The sequence below is a fragment of the Heptranchias perlo genome, chromosome 3, assembly GCF_035084215.1.
Source record: "Heptranchias perlo isolate sHepPer1 chromosome 3, sHepPer1.hap1, whole genome shotgun sequence".
NCBI classification, from domain to species: Eukaryota; Metazoa; Chordata; class Chondrichthyes; order Hexanchiformes; family Hexanchidae; genus Heptranchias; species Heptranchias perlo.
Genome location: NC_090327.1, coordinates 141475039 through 141492100, shown reverse-complemented (window position 1 = coordinate 141492100; position 17062 = coordinate 141475039). Strand labels below are relative to the sequence as shown.

Below are 17062 nucleotides of genomic sequence, written 5' to 3'. Positions count from 1 at the left end.
TTCTGTCAGTCTCTGGTACTGTGTGTGAGTTTGGGATTCAATCTGTACTTGTCAGTCTCTGGTACTGTGTGTGAGTGTGATGTGCATTCTGTATCTCTCAGTCTCTGGTACCGTGTGTGTGAGGGATTCATTCTGTATCTGTCAGTTTCTAGTACCGTGTGTAAGTGAAGGATTCATTCTGTATCTGTCAGTCTCTGGTAATGTGTGCGACTGTGGGATTCATTCTGTATCTGCCAGTCTGTGGCACTGTATCTGAGTGTGGGTTTGATTCTGTATCTGTCAGTTTCTGGTACCCTGTGTGAGTGTGGGATTAATTCTATATCTATGATTCCCTGGTACTGTGTGTCTGTTTGGGATTCATTCTGTATCTGTCAGTATCTGCTGCTGTGTGTAAGTTTGGGATTCATTCTAGAGCTGTCAGTCCCTGGTGCTATATGTGAGGGAGAGATTCATTCTGCATCTGTCAGTTTCTGGTACTGTGTATCAATGTGAGATTCATTCTGTATCTATCAGTCTCGGGTACTGTGTGTGAGTCTGGGCTTCTGTCCGTGTCTCTCTGTCTCTGGTACTGTATCTGATTGTGGGATTCATTCTGGGTCTAAATTTGATTTGTATCTCAGGTGACAGCATGGTGTTCACAACTGTATCGTTGGTATATTAATGTAAAAATAGATTTTGCTGACCATTTAATTGCTAAAAATGGATAAACTTTAGGATTTGGTACTCTAGATTTTATTCGGATAATGTGTGTGCTTTTATCTCTTAACACAATTTTGAATAATAATGTATCTGTCAAAATGATATGGTGACATTTTGAACTGGTATATAAGGTTTATCTCAGTCTGCAATAATGAAATTGATACTGTATCTTTCAGTCTCATACTATGAGTGAGTTATGAACTGGTATCTAATTTGTTTCTCAGGTTACAGCTTCTTTTAGCATCTTTAATCTGATATTGTACGTGAGGGATTTTGATACAGCGACGATGAAGGAACGGCGATATATTTCCAAGTCGGGATGGTGTGTGACTTGGAGGGGAACGTGCAGGTGGTGTTGTTCCCATGTGCCTGCTGCCCTTGTCCTTCTAGGTAGTAGAGGTCGTGGGTTTGGGAGGTGCTGTCGAAGAAGCCTTGGCGAGTTGCTGCAGTGCATCCTGTGGATGGTACACACTGCAGCCACAGTGCACTGGTGGTGAAGGGAGTGAATGTTTAGGGTGGTGGATGGGGTGCCAATCAAACGGGCTGCTTTGTCCTGGATGGTGTCGAGCTTCTTGAGTGTTGTTGGGGCTGCACTCATCCAGGCAAGTGGAGAGTATTCCATCACACTCCTGACTTGTGCCTTGCAGATGGTGGAAAGGCTTTGGGGAGTCAGGAGGTGAGTTACTCGCCGCAAAATAACCAGCCTCTGACCTGCTCTTGTAGCCACATTATTTATGTGGCTGGTCCAGTTAAGTTTCTGGTCAATGATGACCCCCACGATGTTGATGGTGGGGGATTGATGGTAATGTTGTTGAATGTCAAAGGGAGGTGGTTAGACTCTCTCTTGTTGGAGATGGTCATTGCCTGGCACTTGTCTGGCACGAATGTTACTTGCCATTTATCAGCCCAAGCCTGGATGTTGTCCAGTTCTTGCTGCATGCGGGCATGGACTGCTTCGTTATCTGAGGGGTTGCGAATGCAACTGAACACTGTGCAATCATCAGCGAACACCCCCATTTCTGACCTTATGATGGAGGGAAGGTCATTGATGAAGCAGCTCAAGATGGTTGGGTCTAGGGCACTGCCCTGAGGAAATCCTGCAGCAATGTCCTGGGGCTGAGATGATTGGCCTCCAACAACCACTACCTTTGTGCTAGGTACAATTCCACCACTGGAGAGTTTTCCCCCTGATTCCCATTGACTTCAATTTTACTAGGGCTCCTTGGTGCCACACTCGGTCAAATGCTGCCATGATGGCAAGGGCAGTCACTCCCTCCTCACCTCTGGAATTCAGCTCTTTTGGCCATATTTTGACCAAGGCTGTACTGAGGTCTGTAGCCCAGTGGTCCTGGCAGAACACAAATTGAGCATCAGTGAGCAGGTTATTGGTGAGTAAGTGCCACTTGATAGCACTGTCGACAACACCTTCCATCACTTTGCTGATTATTGAGAGTAGTGTGATGGGGCAGTAACTGGCCAGATTGGATTTGTCCTGCTTTTTGTGGACTGGATATACATGGGCAATTTTCCACATTGTCGGTTGATGCCAGTGTTCAAGCTGTACTGGAACAGTTTGGCTAGAGGCGTGGCTAGTTCTGGAACACAAGTCTTTAGACTATTGCCGGGATGTTGTCAGGGTCCTTACGTTTTGCTGTATTCAGTGCACTCAGCCGTTTCTTGGTATCACGTGGAGTGAATCGGCTTGGCTGAAGACTGACTTCTACGATGGTGGGGATATCGGGAGGAGGCCGAGATGGATCATCCACTCGGCACTTCTGGCTGAAGATGGTTGCAAACGCTTCAGCCTTGTCTTTTGCGCTCACGTGCTGGACTCCGCCATCATTGAGGATGGGAATGTTTACAGAGCCTCCTCCTCCCGTTATTTGCTTAATTGTCCACCACCATTCACGACTGGATGTGGCAGGACAGCAGAGCTTTGATCTGATCCGTTGGTTCTTGAATTGCTTAGCTGTCTATAGCATGTTGCTTCCACTGTTTAGCATGCATGTAGTCCTGTGTTGTAGCTTCACCAGGTTTGCACCTCATTTTTAGGTACGCCTGGTGCTGCTCCTGGCATGCTCTTCAACACACCTCATTGAACCAGGGTTGATCTTCTGCTTTGTTGGTAATGGTAGAGTGAGGAATATGCCGGGCCATGAGGTTACAGATTGTGCTGGAATACAATTCTGCTGCTGCTGATGGCCCACAGCACCTCATGGATGCCCAGTTTTGAGCTGCTAGTTCTGTTCTGAATCTATCCCATTTAGCACGGTGGTAGTGCCACACAACACGTTGGATGATGCCCTCAGTGTGAAGATGGGACTTCGTCTCCACGAGGACTGTGTGATGGTCACTCCTACCAATACTGTCATGGACAGATGCTTCTGCGACAGGTAGATTGGTGAGGACGAGGTCAAGTAGATTGTTCCCTTGTGTTGGTTCGCTCACTACCTGCCGCAGGCCCAGTTTGGCAGCTATATCCTTCAGGACTCGGCCAGCTCGGTCAGTAGTGGTGCTACCGAGCCACTCTTGGTGATGGACATTGAAATCCCCCACCCAGAGTACATTCTGTGCCCTTGTTCCAAGTGGTGCTCAAGATGGAGGACGACTGATTGACTGTAATTTGTATCTCATAGTACTCTATTGGGATGGATACTGCATCTTTTAAACTCACATGTGTGAGAGTTCTGGTCCAGTATTTAATTTTAGTCTTTGGGTAAATTATTGGTAATAATTCTATACCTTTCAAACGGGTACCATGTGTGACTTCTATTCTGGCATTTAATTTGTAGCAAAGCAGCACAATTGTGAGATTGACACAGGGCCTTTCAATCTGATAGTGGGTGTGATTTTGGACTTGGATTTACATATCTACCTGTCAGTGGTACTGAGCTGTGGTGATCTGGAAATAACGGCTGTCTCTCCTGCTCTGTTTGAATGTTGGAGTGAACATGTATTTCTGGAACTTGGGATCAGTGTGGGATTGACTGCTTCTGCTTTCTGAGATTGTGGAACTGATGACCTGTCTGTGTCTCTGTGCTCTGTGGGTGATAATGTACCTACTGTGAGTGAGAAGGAGCTGGCTGCACTGTCCCTCGTGCCTCGAGTGGAGGAAGCATCACATTTATTCTGGTTTCTTCAAGTATTTGCCTGTAGGAAGAAAACATATCTCTCATACCTCAAGAACCAGTGAGGTAGAAAAGACAAGTGGTCAGTTTAATATCTCTGTTAATAATCATTGTAACATCTGCAAATTAAAACAAGCGATACAAACAGTTTCAGCATTTTACACAACTGCAGCACTCAGCTTCTGCATACCAGGGGTGTTGGATGGTATAAAACAACTCAATGACACCCAAACACAACCCAATCCCTGAACTGATCCATAAATGGGACTATCCGATTGGGAGGGGACCTTTGCAGGGGTCAGGTTTCTAATCCACTCTCTCATGGGACTAACTGTTCAAACGAAACCAAACAGCCGCTGTTTAAAATGTGTCCTTCACACTTCTCAGCAATAGATGATCTTTGTATAACTCCCCACATCCTTACTGTCCGGCTCTGTTTCCACTGTTCACTGTCCAATAACAACAAACAGGGTGAGACTGGACCTAAACCAGGAACATTCACTACTGGTTTGGGGAGAGAAAGCAGCAATGATTTTAAATAGCAGGTTCTTCCCATTCTGTCTCCCTTCCCCTGGACACACCCTGTACACACACAGCCCCAGAATGGTCTCTCCCTTCCCCGCTCACTCCATGTTCCGGGACCAGTTTCTGATCCACTCCGCCTCTTACAAACAGCCCCCGGACTCCCCCTGAACTTACCCCGGTCTCAATGCCGATCTCTGAGCCCATCTGCGGACACGGTCCCGGAGCGATGAGCTGCTGTAACGAGGCTGCTGTTTGCTCCCTTACCCCGGGGCCGTGATCTCTCCATTCCCGGATGTTTTAAACCAACTTCTTTCCCTCACTGAGGGAATTGTGCCCAGCGGAAGAGCTGGTGTGTGTGTGTGGTGGGGGGAGGGGGCGACGTGTGGGGGGTCGCACATGCGCTGTGTTGCTCATTAAGTAACTGAACTGGGGGCGGGACTGAATCACTCATGCGCAGATTTCGGCCTTAATTCAGAACACAAAAATCAATGGCAACTTTCCTCAATTCACTTTTATCAGAGTGTGAACACGGGAATGGTAGCTGGGGAAAAGGACAGACGACATTTAAAGATGGGGGTTTGTCCCTTTAAGAAGCTCCATTTGGGAAATAATGTGAGAATGTATTTGAGAATGAATCAGAGACTGACACACAGCACCAGAGACTGACAGATTCAGAATGATTCCCACACTCACACACAGTACCAGAGACCGACAGATACAGAATGAATCCCACACTCGCATACAGTACCAGAGGGTGACAGATACAGAATGAATCCCACACTCACACACAGTACCAGAGGGTGACAGATACAGAATGAATCCCACACTCACACACAGCACCAGAGGGTGACAGATTCAGAATGATTCCCACACTCACACACAGTACCAGAGACCGACAGATACAGAATGAATCCCACACTCGCATACAGTACCAGAGGGTGACAGATACAGAATGAATCCCACACTCACACACAGTACCAGAGGGTGACAGATACAGAATGAATCCCACACTCACACACAGTACCAGAGACTGACAGATACAGAATGAATCCCACACTCACACACAGTACCAGAGACCGACAGATTCAGAATGATTCCCACACTCACACACAGTACCAGAGACTGACAGATACAGAATGAAACATTGAAACATAGAAAATAGGAGCAAGAGTCGGCCATTCGGCCCTTCGGGCCTGCTCCGCCATTCAAAATGATCATGGCTGATCGTCTAACTCAGTACCCTGTTCTCGCTTTCCCCCATATCCCTTGATTCCTTTAGCATTAAGAAATATATCTATCGCCTTCTTGAATACATCTAATGACTCGGCCTCCACTGCCTTCTGTGGTAGAGAATTCCACGGGTTCACCACCTTCTGAGTGAAGAAATTTCTCCTCATCTCGGTTCTAAATGGCATACCCCGTATCCTGAGACTGTGACCCTTGGTTCTGGACTCCCCAGCCATTGAGAACATCTTGATGGCCGGCGTGGACACGATGGGCCGAAGGGCCTCTATCCGTGCTGTATAACTCTATGACTCTATGACTCTATAACATCCTCCCTGCATCTAGTCTGTCTCGTCCTGTTAGAATTTTATATGTTTCGATGAGATCACCTCTCATTCTTCAGAACTCGAGTGAATATCGGCCTCGTCGACCCAATCTCTCCTCATACGTCAGGCCTGCCATCCAAGGAATCAGTCTGGTAAACCTTTGTTGCACTCCCTCCATGGCTAGGACATCCTTCCTCAGATAAGCAGACCAAAACTGCACACAGTACTCCAGATGTGGTCTCACCAAGGCCCTGTATAACTGCAGTAAAATCTTGACATATTCATAGAAGCTTGTGCTCAAGCTTGCAATGAAGGCCAACATTCCATTCGCCTTCCTAACTGCTTGCTGCACCTGAATGCTTACTTTCAGCGACTGGTGTACAAGGACACCCAGGTCTCGTTGCACCTCCCCTTTTCCCAATCTATCACCATTCAGGTAATAATCTGCCTTTCTGTTTTTACAACCAAAGTGGATAACCTCACATTTATCCACATTATACTGCATCTGCCATGTTCTTGCCCACTCACCCAACTTGTCTAAATCACATTGGAGCCTCTTTGCATCCTCCTCACAGCTCGCATTCCACCCCAGCTTTGTGTCGTCTGCAAACTTGGAAATGTTACATCTAGTTCCCTCATGCAAATCATTGATATATATTGTGAATAGCTGGGGCCCAAGCACTGACCCCTACAGTACCCCACGAGTCACTGCCTGCCACCCATAAAAAGATCCGTTTATTCCTACTCACTGTTTCCTGTCTGTCAACCAATTCTCAATCCATGCCAGTGTATTCCCCCCAATCCCATGTGCTTTAATTTTGCACACTAACCTCTTGTGTGGGACCTTATCAAAAGCCTTCTGAAAATCCAAATGCACCACATCCACTGGTTCTCCCCTATCTATTCTCCTAGTTACATCTTCAAAAAACTCCAGTAGATTTGTTAAGCATGATTTCCCTTTCATAAACCCAAGCTGACTTTGCCCAATCCCGTCACATATTTTATAATAGACTCGAGCATTTTCCCCACTACTGATGTTAGGGTAACTGGTCTGTAATTCTCTGTTTTTTTCTCTCCCTCCTTTTTTAAATAGTGGGGTTACATTTGCCACCCTCCAATCTGTCGGAACTGTTCCAGATTCTATAGAATTTTGGAAGATGATCACCAATGCATCCATTATTTCCAGGGCCACTTCCTTTAGTACTCTGGGGTGTAGATTATCAGGCCCTGGGGATTTGTCAGCCTTTAGCCCCATTAATTTCCCTAGCACTATTTTCTTACTAATACTGGTTTCCTTCAGTTCCTCCCTCTCACTGGATCCTTGGTTTCCTAACATTTCTGGGAGGTTATTTGTGTCCTCCTTTGTGAAGACAGAACCAAAATATGTGTTTAATTGTTCTGCCATTTCCTTGTTCCCTATTATAATTTCCACCATTTCTGTCTGTAAGGGACCTACATTTGTCTTCACTAATCTTTTTCTCTTGACATATTTATAGAAGCTTTTACAGTCAGTTTTTATGTTCCCTGCTAGTTTACTCTCATACTCTATTTTTCCCCTCTTAATCAATCTCTTTGTCCTCCTTTACTGAATTCTGAACTGTTCCCAATCCTCAGGTTTGCCGCTTTTTCTGGCAATTTTATATGTCCCCTCTTTGGATCTAATACTATCCCTAATTTCTTTTGTGAGCCACGGTTGAGCCACCTTACCTGTTTTCTTTTTGCGCCAGACAGGAATGAATAATTGTTGTAATTCCTGCACACATTCTTTAAATATTAGCCATTGCCCATCCACCGTCATCACTTTTAGTAAAGTTGCCCAATCTATCATAGCCAATTCACACCTCATACTTTCATAATTTCCTTTTGAACCCCTCACTCACACACAGTACCAGAGAGGGAGAGAGATGGAATATATCCCACATTCACTTACAGTACAAGAGATTGACAGACACAGGATGAAACTCATATCGCGCTCTTGTCCTTTCCACAGAGAAACGTTTTTTGGACAGTGATCTCATGATGTGGGCCTGAGGAATGACGGAATCACAAGCTGCAAATTGAATTATGCAGCAGTGGAGATTTGGTGGAGCAGGTGAGGTCCCGCAAGGAGGTCTTTTTCCTTTCTGATGGAAGGAAGATGCCCAGGCGGAAACTACGCCAGGCCTGGAAGGAGGTGGCGCTCAATGCGAATGCCGGGAGTGAGGTTCTCAGGACAGGAGCGCAGTGTCGCAAGAAGTTCAACGACCTCACTCGGACTGCAACACCTCCTGCCAGCACTGAGAGACTGCTGCACGGTCCGAGATGCCTTCTTTCGGATAAGACATTTAACCAAGCTCCCTGTCTGCCTTCTCCAGTCGATGTCAAAGATCCCACTGCACTTTTCGAAGAAGAGTAGGGGGAAACAGTTGCTGTTTATTTTCTCAATCAAAACCCCCACTAATTTTGAACACCTACATTACATCTCCCCTAAAATGCCCTGCTCCAAAGAGAACAATCCCAGCTTCTCAAGTCTCTCCACATAACTGAAGTCCTTTATCCCTGATGCCATTCTAGTAATTCTCCCCTTAACCTTCTCTGCTCCATAGAATCATAGAACGATAGAAAGGCTACAGCACGGAAGGAGGACATTCGGCCCATCGAGTCCAATACAGCTCGTCCCACTCCCATGCCCCATCCTTGTAGCCCTGCATTTTCTCCGTTCAAGAGTACAGTAGCATAGTGGTTATGTTACTGGACTAGTAATCCAGAGGCCTGGCCTAACAATCGGGAGCTTCATGAGTTCAAATCCCACCACAGCAGCTGGGGAATTGAAATTCAATAAATTAAATTAAATCTGGAATAATAAAAACTAGTATCAGTAATGATGGCCATGAACCTACCGGATCGTCGTAAAAACCCATCTGGTTCACTAATGTCATTTGGGGAAGGAAACCTGCCGACCTTACCTGGTCTGGCCTATATATGACTCCAGACACACAGCAATGTGGTTGATTCTTAATCGCCCTCTGAGATGGCCTAGCAAGACACTCAGTTGTAAAATCTCGCTTAAAAATAAGAATAAAACCAGACGGACCACTAGGCACCGGACACGACAAAGGAAAACCAAGCCCAGTCGACCCTGCAAAGTCCTCCTCACTAATATCTGGGGGCTTGTGCCAAAATTGGGAGAGCTGTCCCATAGACGAGTCAAGCAACAACCTGACATAGCCATACTCACAGAATCATACCTTTCAGCCAACATCCCAGACTCTCCCATCACCATCCCTGGGTATGTCCTGTCCCGCCTGCAGCGCAGATCGACCAGAGGTGGTGGTACAGTGATATACAGTCAGGAGGGAGTGGACCTGGGAGTCCTCAACATTGACTCCAGGCCCCATGAAATCTCATGACATCAGGTCAAACATGGGTAAGGTAACCTCCTGCTGATGATTCATGTTGAGGAAGCACTGAGGGCAGCAAGGGCACCGAATGTACTCTGGGTGGGGGACTTCAATGTCCATCACCATGAACCAAGAATGGCTCGGTAGCACCACTACTGGCCGAGTCCTGAAGGACATAGCTGCCAGACTGGGCTTGAGTGAAACAACACGAGGAAAAAACCTACTTGACCTCCTCCTCACCAATTTAGCTGTTGCAGATGCATCATTCCACGACAGTATTGGTAGGAGTGACCACCGCACAGTCCTCGTGGAGATGAAGTCCCGTCTTCGCACTGAGGACACCATCCAACGTGTTGTGTGGCACTACCACCGTGCTAAATGGGATAGATTCAGAACAGATCTAGCAGCTCAAAACTGGGCATCCATGAGGTGATGTGGGCCATCAGCAGCAGCAGTATTGTATTCCAGCACAATCTGTAACCTCATGGCCCGGCATATTCCTCACTCTAACATTACCAACAAACCAGAAGATCAATCCTGGTTCAATGAGGTGCGTTGAAGAGCATGTCAGGAGCAGCACCAGGCGTACCTAAAAATACCAACCTGGTGAAGCTACAACACAGGACGACATGCATGCTAAACAGTGGAAGCAACATGCTATAGACAGAGCTAAGCGATTCCACAACCAACAGATCAGATCAAAGCTCTGCAGTCCTGCCACATCCAGTCGTGAATGGTAGTGGACAATTAAACAACTAACGGGAGAAGGAGGCTCTGCAAACATCCCCATCCTCAATGATGGTGGAGTGCAGCACGTGAGTGCAAAAGACAAGGCTGAATCATTTGCAACCATCTTCAGCCAGAAGTGCCGAGTGGATGATCCATCTCGGCCTCCTCCACGATATCCCCGCTATCATAGAAGCCAGTCTTCAGCCAATTCGATTCACTCCACATGATATCAAGAAACGGCTGAGTTCACTGAATACAGCAAAGGCTATGGGCCCCTGAACTAGCAGCACCACTAGCCAAACTATTCCAGTAGAGAGGCAACACTGGCATCTACCCGACAATGTGGACAATTTCCCAGATATGTCCTGTGCACAAAAAGCAGGACAAATCGAATCCAGCCAATTACCACCCCATCAGTCTACTCTCAATCATCAGCAAAGTGATGTAAGGTGTCGTCGACAGTGCTATCAATGGGCACTTACTCACCAATAACCTGCTCACCGATGCTCAGTTTGGGTTCCACCAGGACCACTCGGCTCCAGACCTCATTACAGCCTTGGTCCAAACATGAACAAAAGAGCTGAATTCCAGATGTGAGGTGAGAGTGACTTCCCTTGATATCAAGGCAGCATTTGACCGAGTGTGGCACCAAGGAGCCCTAGTAAAATTGAAGTCAATGGGAATCAGAGGGAAAACTCTCCAGTGGCTGGAGTCATACCTCGCACAATGGAAGATGGTAGTGGCTGTTGGAGGCCAGTCATCTCAGCCCCAGGACATTGATGCAGGAGTTCCTCAGGGCTGTGTCCTAGGCCCAACCATCTTCAGCAGCTTCATCAATGACATCCCCTCCATCTTAAGGTCAAAAATGGGGATGTTCGCTGATGATTGCACAGTGTTCAGTTCCATTCGCAACCCCTCAGATAATGAAGCAGTCCATGCCCACACGCAGCAAGACCTGGACAACATACAGGCTTGGGCTGATAAGTGGCAAGTTACATTCGTGCTAGACAAGTGCCAGGCAATGACCATCTCCAACAAGAGAGAGCCTAACCACTTCCCCTTGACATTCTACTGCATTACCATCGCCGAATCCCTCACCATCAACATCCTGGGTGTCATCTTTGACCAGAAACTTAACTGGACCAGCCACATAAATACTGTGGCTAAAAGAGCAGGTCAGAGGCTGGGTATTCTGCGGTGAATGACTCATCTCCTGACTCCCCGAAGCCTTTCCACCACCTGCAAGGCACAAATCAAGAGTGTGATGGAATACTCTCCACTTGCCTGGATGAATGCAGCTCCAACAACAATCAAGAAGGTCGACACCATCCAGGACAAAGCAGCCCGCTTGATTGGCACCCCATCCACCACCCTAAACATTCACTCCCTTCACCACCGGCGCACCATGGCTGCATTGTGTACTGACCACAGGATGCACTGCAGCAACTCGCCAAGACTTCTCCGATAGCATCTCCCAAACCCACGACCTCTACCACCTAGATGGACAACGGCAGCAGGCACATGGGAACAACACCACCTGCATGTTCCCCTTCAAATCACACACCATCCCGACTTGGAAATATATCGCCGTTCCTTCATCGTCGCTGGGTCAAAATCCTGGAACTCCCTGTTGAACAGCACTGTGGGAGAACCTTCACCACACGGACTGCAGCGGTTCAAGAAGGTGGCTCACCACCACCTTCTCAAGGGCAATAAATGCTGGCCTTGCCAGCGACGCCTACATCCCATGAACAAATTAATAAGAACTTATCCGGTTCCCTTTTGAAAGCCATGATTGAGTCTGCCTCCACTATCCCCTCGGGCAATGCATTCCAGATCCTAACCACTCGCTGTTTTAAAAAGTTTTTCCTTATATCACCTTTGGTTCTTTTTTTCAATCACGTTAAATCTATGTACTTTGGTTCTTCAACCTTCCGCCAACCTTATCTACTCTGTCTAGACCCTTCCTGATTTTGAAAACGTCTATCAAATATCCTCTCAACGTCCTCTATTCTACGTAGATCAAACCCAACGTCTTCAGTCTATCCACCTAACTAACGTCCCTCATCCCTGGAATCATGATAGTAAGTCTCTTCTGCATCCTCTCTAACGCCTTCACATCTTTCCTAAAGTTCAGTTCCCAGAATTAGACACAATGCTCCAGTTGTAGCCGAACCAGTGTTTTATAAAGGTTCGTCATGACTTCTTTGCTTTTGTACACTATGCCTCCACTTATAAAGCCAATGATCCCAAGTGTTTTTTTAACCAAATTCTAAACCTTCCCTGACACCTTCAGCGAATTGTGTACATATACCCACAGATCTCTCTGTTCCTTTACCACCTTTTAGAATTGTGTTCTTTAGCTTATATTGCCTTACCTCATTCTTCCTACCGTAATGTATTACCTCGCATTTTTCTGCGTTAAATTTCATCTGCTGCATGTCCGCCCATGCATCGAGCCTGTCTATATCCTCTTCAAGTCTATCACTATGCTCCTCACTGTTCACTACCAAGTTTTATGTCATCCGCAAAATTAGAAAGTGTGCCCTGTACACCCAAGTCCCCGGTCATTAATATGTATCAATAAAAGCAGTTGTCCTACTACCGACCCCTGGGGAACACCGCTGTACACCCCATTACAGTCCAAAAAACAGCCGTTCACCAATACTGCCTGTTTCCTGTTACTTAGCCAATTCTATATCCATGTTGTTACTGCCCCTTTTATTCCATGAGCTTCAATCTTGATGACAAGCCTATTATGCGGCACTTGAAACAGCTTTTGGAAGTCCATATACGCCACATCAACTGCATTGTCCTCATATACCCTCTCTATTACCTCGTCAAAAAAATCTATCAAGTTGGTTAAACACGATTTGCCTTTTAGAAATCCGTGCTGGCTTTCCCTAATCAATCCACACTTGTTCAAGTGACTGTTAATTCTGTCCCGGATTATAGTTTCTAAAAGTTTCTCCAACACCGAGGTTAAATTGACTGGCCTGTACTTGCTGGGTTTATCCTTACACACTTTTTTGAACAAGGGTGTAACACTTTCAGTTCTCCAGTCCTCTGGCACCACCCCTGTATCTATGGATGTTTGGAAGATTATGGCCAGTACCTCTGCAATTTCCACCCTTACTTCTTCCAGCAACCTAGATATATCCCATCCGGACCAGGTGACTTATCTACTTTAACTACAGCTATCCTTTCCTGTACCTTCTCTTCATCAACTTTTAGCCCATCTTGTATCACAACAACATCTTCCTTTACTGAAACTCTGGCAGCATCTCCTCCCTTGATAAGGACAGATGCAAAGTACTCATTTAGTACCTCCGCCATGCCCTCTGCCTCAATGAGTAGATCCCCTTTTTGGTCCCTAATTGTCCCCAACCCTCCTCTTACCCATTTACTGTTTACATCCCTATAGAAGACTTTTGGATTCCCTTTTATGCCAATCTACTCTCATACTCTCTCTTTGCCCATCTTATTTACGTTTTCACTTCCCCTCTGAACTTTCTATATTCAGCCTGGTTCTCACTTGTATTATCAACCTGACATCGGTCATACGCCACTTTTTCTGCTTCATCTTACTGTATATTTCTTTTGTCATCCAAGGAGCTCTGGCTCCAGTTGCCCTACCCTTCTCTCTCGTAGGAATGTACCTTGACTACACCTGAACAATCTCCTTCTTAATGGCCACCCATTGTTCAATTAAGGTTTTGCCTCCCAAGCTTTGATTCCAATTTACCCGGGCCAGATCTGTTCTCGTCCCAGCGAAATTGGTCCTCCTCGAATTGGGTATTTTTACTTTAGAATCGTCCATGTCCTCTTCCATAGCTATTCTAAAACTCATGACACTATGATCGTTGTTCCTTAAATATTCCCCCACTGACACTTATCCACTTGACCCGCCTCATTCCCCAGAAGCAAATCCTGCAATGCTTCATTCCTTGTTGTGTTGGAAACATACTGGTCAAGAAAGTTATCCTGAACAAACTTCAAAAATTCCTCCCCCTTTTTGCCCCTTATATTTTTAGTAACCCAGTCTATATTAGGATAAAGTCCCCCATTATCACTACTCTATGGCTGTTGCACCTCTCTGTAATTTCACTGAAAATTTGTTCCTCTCCATCCTTCCCCCTCGTTGGTGGCCTATAGAATACATCCAGTAGTGTAATGGCACCTCTATTGTTTCTTAACTCAAAGCAAATAGATTCTGCCCTTGTCCCCTTCAGGATATCCTCTCTCTCCAGCACTGCAATGTTCTCCTTAATCAATACTGGCACCCCACCCCCATGCCCCTCCTCTCCTTCGTTCCCTATCTTTCCTGAACACCTTGTATCCAGGAATATTTAGTACCCAATCCTGCCCTTTTTTGAGCCAGTTCTCCGTTATCGTCACGACATCATATTCCCATATGGCTATTTGCGCCTGCAACTCACCGACCTTGTTTACCAGGCTTTGTGTGTTTACACACATGCACTGTAAACCAATCTTAGACGTTCTTGTACTCTCTCTCAGTCTTATCCCACCTAATACCATACTATTTCTTATTCTAGTGCTATCTTTCTCTCCCAATCCTTTGTGCACATTTCTTCACCTTTGCAATGCTACATCCTGGCTCCCATCACCCTGCCAAATTAGTTTAAACACCCTCCCCAACCCATAGCCCTAGTGAACCTACCTGCCAGGACTTTGGTCCCAGCTCCGTTGAGCTGCAACCCGTCTGGCTTTTACGGGTCCCACCTCCCCCAGAACTGGTCCCAATGCCACAGGAATCTAAAGTCCTCCCTCCTGCACCCTCTCCTGCCACCCATTCATCTGCTCTATCCTCCTATTTCTATACTTACAAATGTGTGACACTGGGAGTAATCCGAAGATTACTACCTTTGAGGGCCTGCTTGATTATCTCTTTCCTAACTCCTCAATATCTACCTGCATTACCTCATCCCTCTTGCTACCTATGTTGTTGGTACCGATATGGACCATGACATCTCGCTGCTCATGTTCCCTCTCCAGAATGTTCTGCAGCTGCTCAGTGACATCCTTGATCCTGGCACCAAGTAAGCAACATGCCATCCAGGAATCACATCTGCGGCGGAAGAAATACCTGTCTGTTCCCCTAACTATTGAAACACTGATCACTACTGCACTTCTGACCTTTCTCCACCCCTCCTGTTAGCTGAACCACCCATGGTGCTATGGTCTTGGCTCTGGCTGCATTCCGCAGGTGAACCCCTCCCTCACCAGTATTCAGAACTGGATACCAGTTAGAGAGTGAGGTGCACTCAGGGGTCTCCTGCACTACCTGCCTGGTCCTCCTTGTCTGTCTAGCGGTCACCCGGTCCCTCTATGCCTGCACTCTCTTTAACTGTGGGATGACCACTTCCTGAAACGTGTTATGCACGTAGATCTAAGCCTGGCGGATTCACTACAGTGACGTCAACTGCTGCTGAAGCTCCGAAACCCAGAGCTCGAGTTCCTCCAGCTGGCGACACTTTCTCCACCTTTGGTTGTCCAGGACACAGGAAGCACCTTAGAGTCCCTGCATGGCACAGGCCGTGCATTCGATGGGTCTGATGTGCCCTACCATGCCTCGATTTATTAGATTACTCACTCACTTAACAGAAATAAACTAACGACTTAAAAAAACACTCACCAATTAGCTAGTCAACAATCAGCTGCTCACCAATCCAAGGAGAACAATTCCAGCTTCTCAAGTCTCTCCACATAACTGAATTCCATAACCCTGGTGTCATTCTGGTACCTCTGCCCGTTGGTCAGTGGGCAGCACTCTCGCTTCTCAAGCAGGGGCTGTGGTTTCAAGTCCCCACATCAGAAACTTGAGCATAAAACCTAGTCAGTCACTCCCAGTGCAGTACTGAGGAAGTGCTGCACTGCTCGAGGTACTATCTTTCACATAAGACGTTAAACCGAAGCCCCGTCTATCCTCTCAGGTGCACGTAAATGACACTATTTCATGGAACAGCAGAGTAGTTCTCCCTAGTGTCCTGGCCAATACTTATCCCTAAACCAAAATCACTAAAACGTTGTAGGAGCTTGCTGTGCACAAATAGGCTGCCGCGTTTCCTACTTTGCAACATTAAATTCATTTTAAAAATACTTCATCGGTTGTGAAACATACTGGGAAGTCCTGAGGTCATAAAAGGCGCTCTATAAATGCAAGTTCTTCCTATCTTTATATTTGAAGTGTAGTCACTATTGTAATGAATGAATAGTGGCAGCCAATTCGCATTAAACAAGCTCCCAAAAACAACAATGTGATGATGTTTTAGCGGTATTGGTTCAGACATAAATATTGGCCAGGACACCGGGAAGAACTCTCCTGCTGTTCTTCGAAATAATGGCCAATGAATCTTTTTTGTCTAACTGAATTTAACGTCTAGACCAAAAGACGGCACCTCCGACAATGCAGCACTCCCTCAGCACTGTACTGAGAGCGTCTGCCTAGATAATGGGATGAAATCTCAGGAGTGGGCATGAACCCACCACCTTCTGACTCAGATGGGACTCACGGACTCTGTTTTTATCGCTGGATTTTCTTAGGATGATGATTATTAACAGAGAGATTAAATTGATCGCTTTTGTATTTTCTACCTCAACTGTTCTTGAATTACAAGAGATACTTTTTCTTCTTACAGGCAAATACTTGAAGAAACCATTTACTAGAATGATTCCAGGGATGAGGGACTTTATTTACGTGGGTAGACTGGAAAAGTTGGGGTTGTCCTCCCTGAAACAGTGACGGGGGCGAGGAGATTTGATTGAGGTGTCCAAAATCAAGAAGGCTCCAGGCAGAGTAGATAGAGAGAAACGGATCCCATTGGCGGAATGGTCAAGGACCAGAGGACATAGATTTAAGGTGATTGGCAAAAGAACCAAAGGTGACATGAGGATAAACCTTTTTACACAGCGAGTAGTTATGATTTGGAATGCACTGCCCGAGGGGATGGTGGAAGCAGATTCAATCATGGCCTTCAAAAGAGAAATGGATAGGTACTTGGAAGGAAGAAAATTTGCAGGGCTACGGGGT

At 46.3% G+C, this 17062-nt stretch overlaps 1 long non-coding RNA gene across 1 annotated transcript in view; it reads right to left on the bottom strand.

Annotated features, from left to right (window-relative positions):
• LOC137320280 (uncharacterized) overlaps positions 1–17062 on the bottom strand; it is a 410687-nt gene that overhangs the window by 1385 nt on the left and 392240 nt on the right. The gene's annotated exons all lie outside the window — the stretch shown is intronic.